Below are 12,616 nucleotides of genomic sequence, written 5' to 3'. Positions count from 1 at the left end.
GACTGCCACCCCCTCCGCGTTGATGGCAGTCACGATGTCAGTCCAGATCCGAGTCCGTCCTTCCTTGTCGGCGCGGGAACTTCCGAAGAGGGCATCATACTGCCCCAGGACTTGCTCCACCAGGACACCAACTTCGGTGGCACTGAAGCTGGTGCCCCTCTGCCTCTCTGGCCGGGGGTTGTCAGTGGTCACAGATGGTGCTTGCGCTTGAGGGGCCTTCTGTCCAATGAAAATGCGTATGCGTGCAGACGCGCTTACGCGCTAAGGGCCTTTCCTCGAATAAAGTATGATGCCCTCTTCGGAAGTTCCCGCGCCGACAAGGAAGGACGGACTCGGATCTGGACTGACATCGTGACTGCCATCAACGCGGAGGGGGTGGCAGTCCGCGACTTACAACATGTCAGGAAGCGCTGGGAGGACTTCAGGTCCAGGACCCTGAACAAGGCCCGGCGCCTCTTGAAGGCAGCGGATGCCAAGGGGCGCCGGGGCCACTTGTCAGAAGAACAGATGAGGGTCCTGGAACGCATATCCCCAGCGCTCCAGGTCCTAGAGAAGCAGACCCATCTGGAGTCGAGCGGTGAGTGTACATGCATCCTGATTGTGAGCAGTGCGTGTGGTGATTATTCGGTAGTGTGTAGGTTGCACATCTGTTTGTATGGGGTCGAGTATGGGTGGGGGTGTACAGGGCCGTGGGGCTGACACATGCGAGGGCTGTAATGTGTGAGACATGGATGGTGCTTGTGTGTGTAGGCTTGCATGTCAAATGCAGTTGTGTGGGCACACATGTTTGGATGAATGTGTATGTAAGTAGATATGTCCGTGATGTCACGCATGTATGTTGTTTTCGGCTGCATGTATCAGCACTGTGTACATGTGCATGTGTGTGTATTTGACAAGGGTGCAACAGTGATGCAACATGGATGCATGTGACAGCGGTATGTGGAGGCCTGATTGGCAGATGTGACATGGATGCCCATCTGAACAGTGCGACACTTGGCAGAGGTGTACACATGCATGCAAGTGTGGTGGTGTGTGTACATGTGTGGTGCACTTCCTGTGTTGCACGTGATGTCTGGCTCACCTTTGGCTGCTCATGCTGTTGTATGTGTAGGGATGGTGGTGGCAGTTGCGATATGGCTGTGGTATGGCTCATGTGTGCGAGTTGTAATGACATGTGTGTTGGGGATTGTGATGACATGTCTGAGGTTTGCCAATGCCACTCATGTGCAACTGTCATGTGTGTATGTGTCCATTGTACAGTGCCCTGATGCCTGTGTTTTGTTTCTCCCTGTCTGCAGCGTCAACTGATGAAGAGGGCGGAGAAGGTGCTGTGGAGCACAGCGGCGGGGATCCCACCGCCAGCCGGAGACGCAAGGCCCGGCTCCCCTCCCGTGTTGTCATCTCGTCGGGGAGTGAGGAGTCCGGTGCCGTGTCCCAGGCCGCAGCTGCCGGGGGGAGGTCCAAGAGGCGGAGGTTGGAGTTGGACTCCTCGGCAGCAGAAGGGGCAGCTGGGACCCCACAGGGCCCAACAGGGGAAGATGGCATGGAGTCATCCAGGTTGGTGGGGGGTTTGGTGGAGGAGGAGGCCATGCAAGCACCAGAGATGGGGTCTGGAGGTGGGGATCCCACTGGTGCTAGTGGTGCAGTGCAGGACCAGGGACAGGAGGCAGCACAGGCCGCCGCGGAGGTGCCTGTGTGCAATCCTGTCCCCGATCCTGTCCCTGCATCATCTTGCACCAGCAGGGATGCCTACGTCCAGACCCGTTTTCAGGCAGGGGATGAGCTGACGTCAACTGGCCTTCCTCTGCCTGCGGACGTGGCCATCCAGGTCCGGGTTGAGCCTGTCCTGGCTGGTGTGGCGTTGCGTCAACGGGCCATGCGAGGTGACCTGCAGTCTTTTCATGGAGAGACTGCACGTCATCTCGAATGGCTCGTTGACCACGTCAGCCTGCTGGGACAGGTCCCCCAGGCCGGATTCCTCCGTCTGATGGGGCTTGCTCCGACCCCCTCCTCAACTGGACCCCCTACTCGCCAGTCGTCCTCTGTGCCATCTTCCCACCCATTAGTCACCTGGGTGCCCTGTGGTCCTGCCTCTGACGGTGCGGCCAGGCTGGGGGAGGAGGCATCCCTGCCACAGTCGGGAGTCGGACGTCCAGCAGGGGTGGCCACATCTACGACTGCACCCCAGCTGGCGGAGGATGTGCAGGCAGCAGGAGGCAGTGCACGGGCAGAGGCAGAGCAGCAGCAGCAACATGGTGGGAGCCATGAAGATTAGGGGCCTTCGACATCGAGGGGCAGGCATCGGCCGGAGGGCAGGAGGACCCAGGACAGAGAGTGTCTTCCGTGTGGCAGCGGTTGGGCCACGCCATAGGTGCGGAGCGGCAGTGGGCGGAAGAGGCGCGGCTCACAATGGTCAGGGCGGAGAACTCCATGCGGAGGGCCCTGAGGCGGGCCGAGTGCCTCGAGGCAATCCGCAGGGGGTTGGAGGAGGACACGGCGTCGTCCCTGCGGACCCTCGGGGCCATGGAACAGGACCGCCTCCGGGACATCAAACAGGAGTTCGATGATGCTCTGGCCCGGAACACCACGGAGTGAGCCGCTGGACTTGCCCGCCGCCTTTGTATATAGTTCTTTAGTTTTAGGTTTCCTTTGTTTGTTCTTATGATTTGGAGTCGACGGACACTGCTCCACTTTTTGTATATAGTTGCATTTTAGTTAGGGTTTTTTGTAGGTTTCCTTTGTTCAGTTGGGCTCATGGACCCTTGGATGTTTTGTACATAGTTCTTCATTGGATTGATTTTATTTTTCATTTGACTTTGGACAACATTTTTTTGGATTAGGATTTGGTGTTTTTATTTTTTTAAACGGACATGCAGCTTATCTTTTTTTCATTCCCATTGTAGTTTGTTTCATTTCTTTTGCATTCTTCTTTTTTTTAATACAATTTTGTTTTCATACTTCACTGTGTGGTATCATCTCATTGGTTTCATGCATGTCATGTTGGGTGTTTTCCCATTCAATTGCAACCATTGTGTGTGACGGACATGGGTTCATTAGCTTTATGAACATTGGGGGTGTAACATGTAATTTCCATTTCCATGTGGGTGAATGGGTTACTTGGTAGGGCTTTTTGGCTGTGGAGGCTGACCATAACGCACATGATTGGGGATTGTGAGGACCTGGTGGAGGCTGCCCATGGTGGCTGGGGGGTGGGGGTGATAGGGGACATGGGTGGGGGCCTGGTGGAGGGTGCCCCTGGTGGCTGGGGGGTGGGGGTGGTGGGAGACATGAGTGGGGGCCTGGTGGAGGCTGCCCCTGGATGCTGGGGGGTGGGGGTGCAGGGGGACATGGGTGGGGGCCTGGTGGAGGGTGCCCCTGGTGGCTGGGGGGTGGGGGTGGTGGGAGACATGAGTGTGGGCCTGGTGGAGGGTGCCCCTGGTGGCTGGGGGGTGGGGGTGGTGGGAGACATGGGTGGGGGCCTGGTGGAGGGTGCCCCTGGATGCTGGGGGGTGGGGGTGGTGGGAGACATGAGTGGGGGCCTGGTGGAGGGTGCCCCTGGTGGCTGGGGGGTGGGGGTTGTGGGAGACATGGGTGGGGCCTGGTGGAGGGTGCCCCTGGTGGCTGGGGGTTGGGGGTGGTGGGAGACATGGGTGGGGCCTGGTGGAGGGTGCCCCTGGTGGCTGGGGGGTGGGGGTGGGTGGGAGACATGAGTGGGGGCCTGGTGGGGGCTGCCCATGGTGGCTGGGGGGCGGGGGTGGGTGGGAGACATGAGTGGGGGCCTGGTGAAGGGTGCCCCTGCACTGCTGGGGGGTGGGGGTGGTGGGAGACATGCATTGTTGATCAGTAGTGCAAGGTGACATGTGGGTTGGCTGGGGGGCATGCCCATGGTGGATGGGCTGCCTGCGGGACATGAGCAGGGGTGCAGGGTAGTCCCCCGTGGTGTGGGCTGCCTGCAGGGGCCGTGGAGGTTGTGGAGCGTACACCTGGGAGGACCCACACGACCAATTCACGTGTAGTACTCCCCAGAATCCCTGAAATACACATACCCTGCTGAAATCGCGTGTGGAACTTCCCGCGCACCCCTGAAATACACGTACCCTGCTGAAATCGCGTGTGGAACTTCCCGCGCACCCATGGAATACACGTACCCTGCTCGCACTGGGCCAATCGCGTGTGGAACTTCCCGCGCACCCCTGAAATACACGTTCCCTGCTTGCACGGGGCCAATCACGTGTGGAACTTCCCGCGCACCCCTGAAATACACGTACCCTGCTCGCACTGGGACAATCGCGTGTGGAACTTCCCGCGCACCCCTGAAATACACGTACCCTGATGAAATCGCGTGTGGAACTTCCTGCGCACCCATGGAATACACGTACCCTGCTCGCACTGGCCCAATCGCATGTGGAACTTCCCGCGCACCCCTGAAATACACGTACCCTGCTGAAATCGCGTGTGGAACTTCCCGCGCACCCCTGGAATACACGTACCCTGCTGGAATCGCGTGTGGAACTTCCCGCGCACCCCTGGAATACACGTACCCTGCTGAAATCGCGTATGGAACTTCCCGCGCACCCCTGAAATACACGTACCCTGCTGAAATCGCGTGTGGAACTTCCCGCGCACCCATGGAATACACGTACCCTGCTCGCACTGGGCCAATCGCGTGTGGAACTTCCCGCGCACCCCTGGAATACACGTACCCTGCTTGCACGGGGCCAATCGCGTGTGGAACTTCCCGCGCACCCCTGAAATACACGTACCCTGCTCGCACTGGGTCAATCCCGTGTGGAACTTCCCGCGCACCCCTGAAATACACGTACCCTGATGAAATCGCGTGTGGAACTTCCCGCGCACCCCTGAAATACACGTACCCTGCTTGCACGGGGCCAATCGCGTGTGGAACTTCCCGCGCACCCCTGAAATACACGTTCCCCGCTTGGCGTTTGCTGTTTGCCAGCCCGGTGAACTGGTCCAGGGTTAGCGCAGCCCTTTGCAATGATTTAGTGATTTTGATGGCTTTTCCTTGCGCGAGGGCGTTCTTGGGGGCGTTACTGGCGCTGCTGCAGGGTCGCTGCGATTCTCTGCGCCACGGCTTGTTTGGAAGCCTAAAATCCATGAATACGCTGTGCGCGGAAATCGGTTTTAGCGCACGTGCCTGCCGCAGACATCCGCACGCGGACACTCTGCGCCAGCCGCTTGCGACACTTTTATGCGAAATTCTATGAATTACCCTGTAAATTTGTTGAGAAAATTGGGGGCAGTCATACATTGTACGGCAGATGGGGTGTTCCTCACGATGTGGCCTCACGATACACTGGTGACGGAATTTATGTCAAAAGCGTTACCAGAAGAGCTAAGTAGAGTACCAACCTGTCTGTGGGCAATGCATGATAACGATGTAGGATGCTTGAAAATAGAGCCAGCAAAAATAACTTTCAAAGAAGGTGTTACACTACCACGAATTCCCCAGTATAAGATTTCTGTTGAAGGTGAGAAGGGATTAAAAAGTATTGTTACTGACCTGGTGAGATTGGAGGTGGTTGAAGAAATTGCAGGTAGCACGTGTAACACCCCGATTCTTCCAGTTTACAAGAAAGGAGGCAATGAAGTACCCTATCGTTTCATAATTGATCTGCGCGCATTAAACAAAGTGGTAGACCCACAATTCCCTTTGGTCCCAGATGTCACAACGATACTGACAATGATACCGGCCACTGCAGAATACTTTAGCGTAGTTGATCTGAAGAACGCATTCTTTAGCATTCCAGTGGATAAAAGCAGTAGATATCTGTTCGCGTTCACTCTAGGAGGTCGATCATTCACATTCACACGCATTCCACAAGGATACACAGAAAGCCCGAGCATTTACAGCAGAGCGCTAAAAGAGCAGCTAGACATGCTAGAATTACCCGAAGGTTGCGTACTCTTGCAGTACATAGATGACTTGTTATTAGCTGCTGACACAAAAGAGATCTGCAAAGAAAGTACTATATTACTATTGACACACTTAGCGACCCATGGTCACAAGGCAAGTTTGAAGAAATTCGAGTATAATCAGAAGGAGGTGTCTTATTTGGGTTACCTACTTTCGAAAGAAGGGAGAAGATTAACACCAGAACGCATAGAAAGTATTTCTAGTATGCCTATTCCAAAAACTCAACGAGGAGTGAAAGCTGTAATAGGCATGGCCTCTTATTGTCGGCAGTGGATCAGTAATTTTGCGTTGATTGTGAAGCCGATGATAAAGTTAACTAAAAAGGATGCAGTGATGCCTTTACAGTGGGATGAGGAATGTCAGAAAGCGTTTGAGCAATTGAAAGCTGCATTGTGTGCTGCGCCAGTTTTAGGCACTCCTAACTATAAAAAGATCTTTAGACTATTTGTGAGTGAGAGTGAAGGATGTGCATTGGTGGTTTTGACACAGGAACAAGGTGGAAGAAATAGGCTGTGCGGCTATTATTCTTCCGTGCTGGACCCTGTAGCGCACGCACTACCACGATGTTTGCGATCCGTCGCAGCGGCTGCTGCGTCAGTGAAACAAACGGAAGGAATGGTATTGGGGCACATTTTAATTCTAATGGTGCCACATGCTATAGACGTTCTATCAAATAGGACACAGACGCCACACCTCACCACAGCTCGACTGACAAGATATGAGCTCATCTTGTTTGCACCCCACATCCAAATTATGAGGTGTAGCGCATTGAATCCTGCAGAATTAATGCCATTGCCCATAGCAGAAATTGGTGACAACGATTCACCACCCCACGATTGTTTAATGGTCACTGAAGAAGAAACAAAGGGAAGAATTAATTTGAGCGACATCCCACAGAAAGAACCAGATGGGGAGTTATTTTGTGATGGCTCTTGTTTTAAATTACCTGATGGCACATCAACGGCCGCATATGCAATTACTACCCTAGAGAGTGTTGTAGAAAACAGAAGAATCCCCTACAATTCGGCACAAGCCGCAGAAATAATAGCACTGACCCGAGCCTGTGAACTCTCTGAGAATTTGAACGTGAATATTTATACTGACAGCCAGTACGCCTTTGGCGTGGTTCATAACTTTGGCCCACTTTGGGCTGAGAGGGGTTTCTTGACATCACATGGGGCCAGGATTCAGCATGGCCCTTTGATTGTGCGATTGTTGTCTGCACTCACGTTTCCAAAGCGCCTAGCTATAGTGAAGTGCGAGGCGCATAAAAAAGTAACATGTAAAATGGGAGAGGGAAACGCATTTGCAGACAGGATTGCGAAGCAAACAGCCACAGATTTGGGAAATAAAATGATGACAGTACAGACTGAGGAAGTACCTTGTATGATAGAGAATGGAGTTGCCACAGTCAAAGAAATGCAGGCTGAGGCCACGACCGAAGAGATTCAGGGGTGGGCTGAGGGCTCTGCTGAGTTAGATTTGGAGGGATGTTGGGTGGACAAAGAGACAAAGAACTGGATGTTGCCAAATTGTTACGTAACCGCAACGGTTACAATGGCGCATAGCCCTACCCACATTTGCACGAAGAAGATGGTACAGCATTTATCCACAGTATAGAAAAATGAGCACATAAAAAAGAATGCAGAAAGGCTAGTGCAGAATTGTATTACGTGCCTGCAACACAATGTAGGGAAAGGAACCGTGACTCCAGTAGGTAGTTTTGGCCCTCCCTCTATGCCATTTGAGTTGATCCATTTTGATTTCATAGAAATGGAAAGGTGCCAGAACTACAAATATGTGTTAGTGGTGATTTGTGCATTCAGCAAGCGGGTGGAGGCATATCCTTTAAAAGACTGTACTGCCATGTCAATGGCAAAAGTAATGTTAAAGGAGTATTTCTCCCGGTTCGGGCTGCCCCGTGTCCTGTGGTCAGACAACGGCCCACACTTCGTGGTCGCAGTAGTGCTACAGATCTGTGCAGGTTTGCAGATAGAGAAGAGATTCCACAGTTCCAGGCATCCCAGTTCTGCCGGGCTTGTGGAGAGACATAACAGAATCTTAAAGTCAAAGATAGCTAAAATCTGTGCTGGGAGCAAGTTGAGTTGGGTGGATGCATTACCCCTAGCGCTATTGTGCATGCGCACCTCTGTGCAGGCTAAGACTGGGCTCTCCCCCTATGAAATTATAATGGGGAGACCGGCAAATGTATGGTGCGCACCGCAGCCCAAAAGATTATGTGAGGTTGAGCATCCTATGTTAAGCACGTACTGTAGCCTTTTAATGCAGAAGTTGCGTTTGATTCATCAGCAGGTGCAGAAGGCGTTACCAGTGCGATACACCGGACCGGGGCACTCGCTAGAGCCTGGAAGTTGGGTCTTAATAAAGAACTTTGAGCGGAAGACAGCATTAGCACCCAGGTGGCGCGGCCCCTACCAAGTACTTTTGGCGACGCAAACGGCCATCCGGGTGGACGGACGAAAGGCATCGATCCATGCAACACATGCCAAAAGATTCCCGGGACTGCTGACAACTTCTGACAACCAGAGAAAGGAAACGGTCTCGGAAACGAAAGAAACTGTTGCCAGTCCATTGCCACAGCATCAGCCTGAGCGAGAAGTGAAAGTTGAAACAAAGCCCAAGCGAGAAGTGAAACTCGAAACAGAGCCTAAGGAGGCTGCCAGTAAAGGGAGAGGGGGAAAAGTGCCCCAACGTTGCTCAGCAGAAACAACATCACTGCCGAGCGACACAAACCCTGCATTGCAAACACAAGCAGAAACAACACGTGTACCCCTTAGGCGCCCACCAGTTTCTGCAAATGCACCAAAGCCAAAGAAAGAAACTACATCATTGCCACGGCGCTCATCGCTACCCATCATTGTACCACAGGCTGACACTGAGCCTGATACTGGAAGTGCAAAGGCACTATTCACGGATCATACAATACCAGGAGTGAATCGGTATAATTTGCGGCCTCGACAGGCAAAGTGATCCACAGATCTTTGGTGCTTTTCTTTTGCCTTTGGTTCCACTCACGGATGGAGTAGGAGCCAGGGGCGTAGAGGAGAGAAGTGTGAGAGTTGTGCAAATCGAACAATTCAAGACTCACGGCTCCTCGGTGCGATTATAAAAGTACATGTGTCAGGATTCAGAGTAGGACAAGCTGGATTCACATAAGTACTAAGGCTGATAGAGTACATGTGTCCTAAACCAGAGCAGGACAAGCTGGATGCACATAGTACTCTATCAATAAAGAATTGTTCAGAAATCGTCTGAGCAGCGGGAGAAAGAACAACTAATCTTGCTCGGAGTGGATAAGTGATTGAGGCTGTGAAAGGCCTGGCAGAATTGAATTGTGACATTTTTCATTGAACTTTTCTGGCATCGATAACGAGAGACATTTGCGATGAACTTTGCCAGCAAGAAGAAGGACGATGAAGAACAAATCAAGACCGGTTTCAGCCTCCTCCTGCACCCCTGCTGAAAAGATGATAGATTTAGAGACTGTACATTTAGAGAAAAAGCATGGTAAAAGGAATAAGGTACTGATTTGGACATTGGTCCTGTGTTTCTTAAGTATGGTAGTACCAACAATAACAGCTATTACACTATGGTTCCTGGAGTACGCGCACCCATTAGAAACACTTTTGCCAAAAGCTGCTACTGAAAGCCCGGTTCATGTAATCACTGGTACTTTGCCCCCAAGGGAAGAAAGACATAGAGAAGGATACAGCAACAATACATTGTTGCTCATCATGAACATGACCCATGCGGTTTTAAATAAAAAAGATTGCTGGGTTTGTGCCCATTTAACAGCAGCACGGTGGGAGAGGGATAGGCTGGTATGTACAACCGTTACCATTGGTTTATTCATGTGAAGTATCATTGAGTGCAATGTTCTTTGGGAAATGGAACAAGAGTAATACGGGTCAGCTAGATGAGACCAATATGAATGAATTTGAGGAAGTGATCATGAGACCTGAGGGTTGTTCCATATTCCACAAAGCTTGCGTGTTTTCACCAGATCCCATGAGGAAGAATACACGAAAGACAACAAGACTAGAAAGATTACATAGGCAAAATAGACCAACCCCGCCAGCAGAAGAAACATCAATAATGACATTTCGAATGAGGGATGAATGGAATAAAGATGCTGTGCCCCCTGCCTATACAGTGGGTCACAGCCCCAAAACTGCTCTCCTATGTTTACAGAAAAAGAGTTCCTATAAAGTAGGAACGTTTAGCAACTGCCTCAACACAGTGGTTTTAAAGCACAAAATAGAACCCCTGTACGTAGGGGACCCTGTTTACTTTATATGTGGAAAAAAAGCATATCCATAGTTACCTAGGAACTGGGGAGGTACATGCTACCTAGGTCTACTGTTTCCAGGAGTGTTCCTTTTGGAGACAGCAGAAGTAGCTAGACGAACAAAAGGTAGAACTCAAAGGAGTAGCGAGGATGGAATGATAGCAATAGAAATAGCCAAATCATTTATACCATTCTTTTCCCAAATAGAAAATTCTTACAATATAAGAAAACTGTCTAGAATATTAAAAAATACAATAGATTCAACAACTGATATTTTATTGAATATGACGTTAGAAGAAAAAGGAATAAGACTAATGGCACTCCAAAACAGGATGGCTCTCGATATAATATTAGTTGATCGTGGCAGAGTTTGCAAACTCGTAAAAACTGCATGCTCTGTGTATATAGATGATTACTCCCCTACGATATTTAAAGCAATCCGGAAATTACATGTCCTAAGTTCCACACTCTCTACTGAAGAAGGGGGTTGGGGGATAGGATCCTGGTTTTGGGGAATATTGCGGTCTTGGGGATGGAAGTTAATTTCGATACTAATGATGGTACTTGGTATATTCATAACATGTTGCTGTTGCATACAATGCTTACCAATAGTTTGCACTGAAATAACTGATGGATGTACTAAGGGATATGTGCACATGGTGTTGAGAGGAAAACAAACGCATGGCCAAAATAACAGAGACACTGATGAAATAAAAACAGTAAAACAATTCATGGCTATAGACATTAATGATGAAGATGATGCTGATAATAGCATGAAAGGTTCAGACCTCAGACTTATCCTCATCGGAGGAGGATACAATGAATGAATAAGACATTTGGCATACAGCCAAAAGGAGGGTTTGTCAATCTGGAAAAGTGAATACCCTTAATTTGAATGACAGACGTAACTGTGTTATGCTTGACCAATAAGCGCCCATTTTAAACGTAGCAGAATCGCCATTTTGCTTGTTAACCATTGCTCATTGCTTTCTGTCTAAAAACTGCTTTGCAGCTTGCAATTCTTGCGATTTCTGCTTACTCTGCTCAACTGTTAACATTGTTGTCTGAAAATGAAAGAGCAAGGTCGCGGGATTGAGGAGTTCGTTGAAAACTCCTCATGAGTAGCCCAGAAAGGAATGCCCACGCTCCCTCTCTGTAGCCTTGGGGGAGAGCTGCAGGGCATTTAATCACTTCACAGCTGCCAGCCAGTCTCGTACAATGGTAGAATATGTTAGCATAAAACAGCTAAAGGCTTGAATTATGCTTTTCCTACGGCCCCCCTTCGCAAAACTCTGTAGAGCGTGTCGGCTCCCAGGACACGAATAGCACCTCACAGATAGCAAAGTATGAAATGTGGCTCTTCCCCCGTGTGCAGCTTGCTTCCAAGAACAGAACCACTGTGTTCTGTTCAACAACTAAAAGATGCCTCCGCACTTTCTAAATTGCACATTGTTACTAGAATAGACATCAAAAGTGTCATAATTGTCATACCCGTTGGAAATGTCCATCGTCATTCCGAGTTCAAGGAAACTTAACAAAGGAGGGTGTTAAACATGACATAGCTGATTGTATGATATGCATTTTGTATATATGTAACTGATGTACGTAATTCGCTCTCTTGCGTCCCTCGAGGTCTAGGAAACTCACGTCGCGGGGCGTGAGATCAGAATTGGCCAATTGGGACTATTCTTGCTTGCAATAAACCCTAGCATTGGGAATTTGAACCTTGTGTCTGGCGCATCTTTTCGTGTATGGTTATTGCCTTGTTTCCATATCACGAGGGACCCCTAGGGGCCCCTTTCAACAGGGAGGTACCTCAAGAGGGTGTTGGTTTCAGCCCCTTTGAGTTACTCTTTGGACATCCCGTGAGGGCGCCCCTTGCCTTGATCAGAGAAGGTTTGGAAGCCACCCCTCGAGGTTCCGCCAAGCAAGTGGGGGACTATGTGTTAGGCCTCAGACGGAGGATGGCACAGATGATGGGTCAAGCAACAGCGAATCGCAAGGCCAGCCAAGAATTGAACAAATACTGGCATGACCTTAAAGTGTCGCAAGTGGATTGGACTCCGGGACAGGAGGTCCTCGTGATGGAGCCTACCAAGCTTCGGGCATTGGCAGATAAATGGACTGGACCCTTCAGGATAATCTCCAAGATGGGCGAGGTCAATAATCTGGTTGACATGGGAATCCCAGGGGTAGCCCCTCAGGTATTCCATGTTAATAGGCTCAAGCCTTTCCACAGGCGAGCCAAAGTCTCATGTCTCTTGCTGGCTTCAGAGCAAGAAGAGGATGAGAGTGAGCCCCTTCCTGATTTACTGCAGAGCAACCCTCAGGATGGCTCAGTGGAGGGAGTGCATCTCTCTCCAGATATG

Source organism: Ambystoma mexicanum, chromosome 9, assembly GCF_040938575.1.
Source record: "Ambystoma mexicanum isolate Mex_15411 chromosome 9, UKY_AmexF1_1, whole genome shotgun sequence".
NCBI lineage: Eukaryota > Metazoa > Chordata > Amphibia > Caudata > Ambystomatidae > Ambystoma > Ambystoma mexicanum.
Note: the sequence above shows the minus strand (reverse complement) of the source record.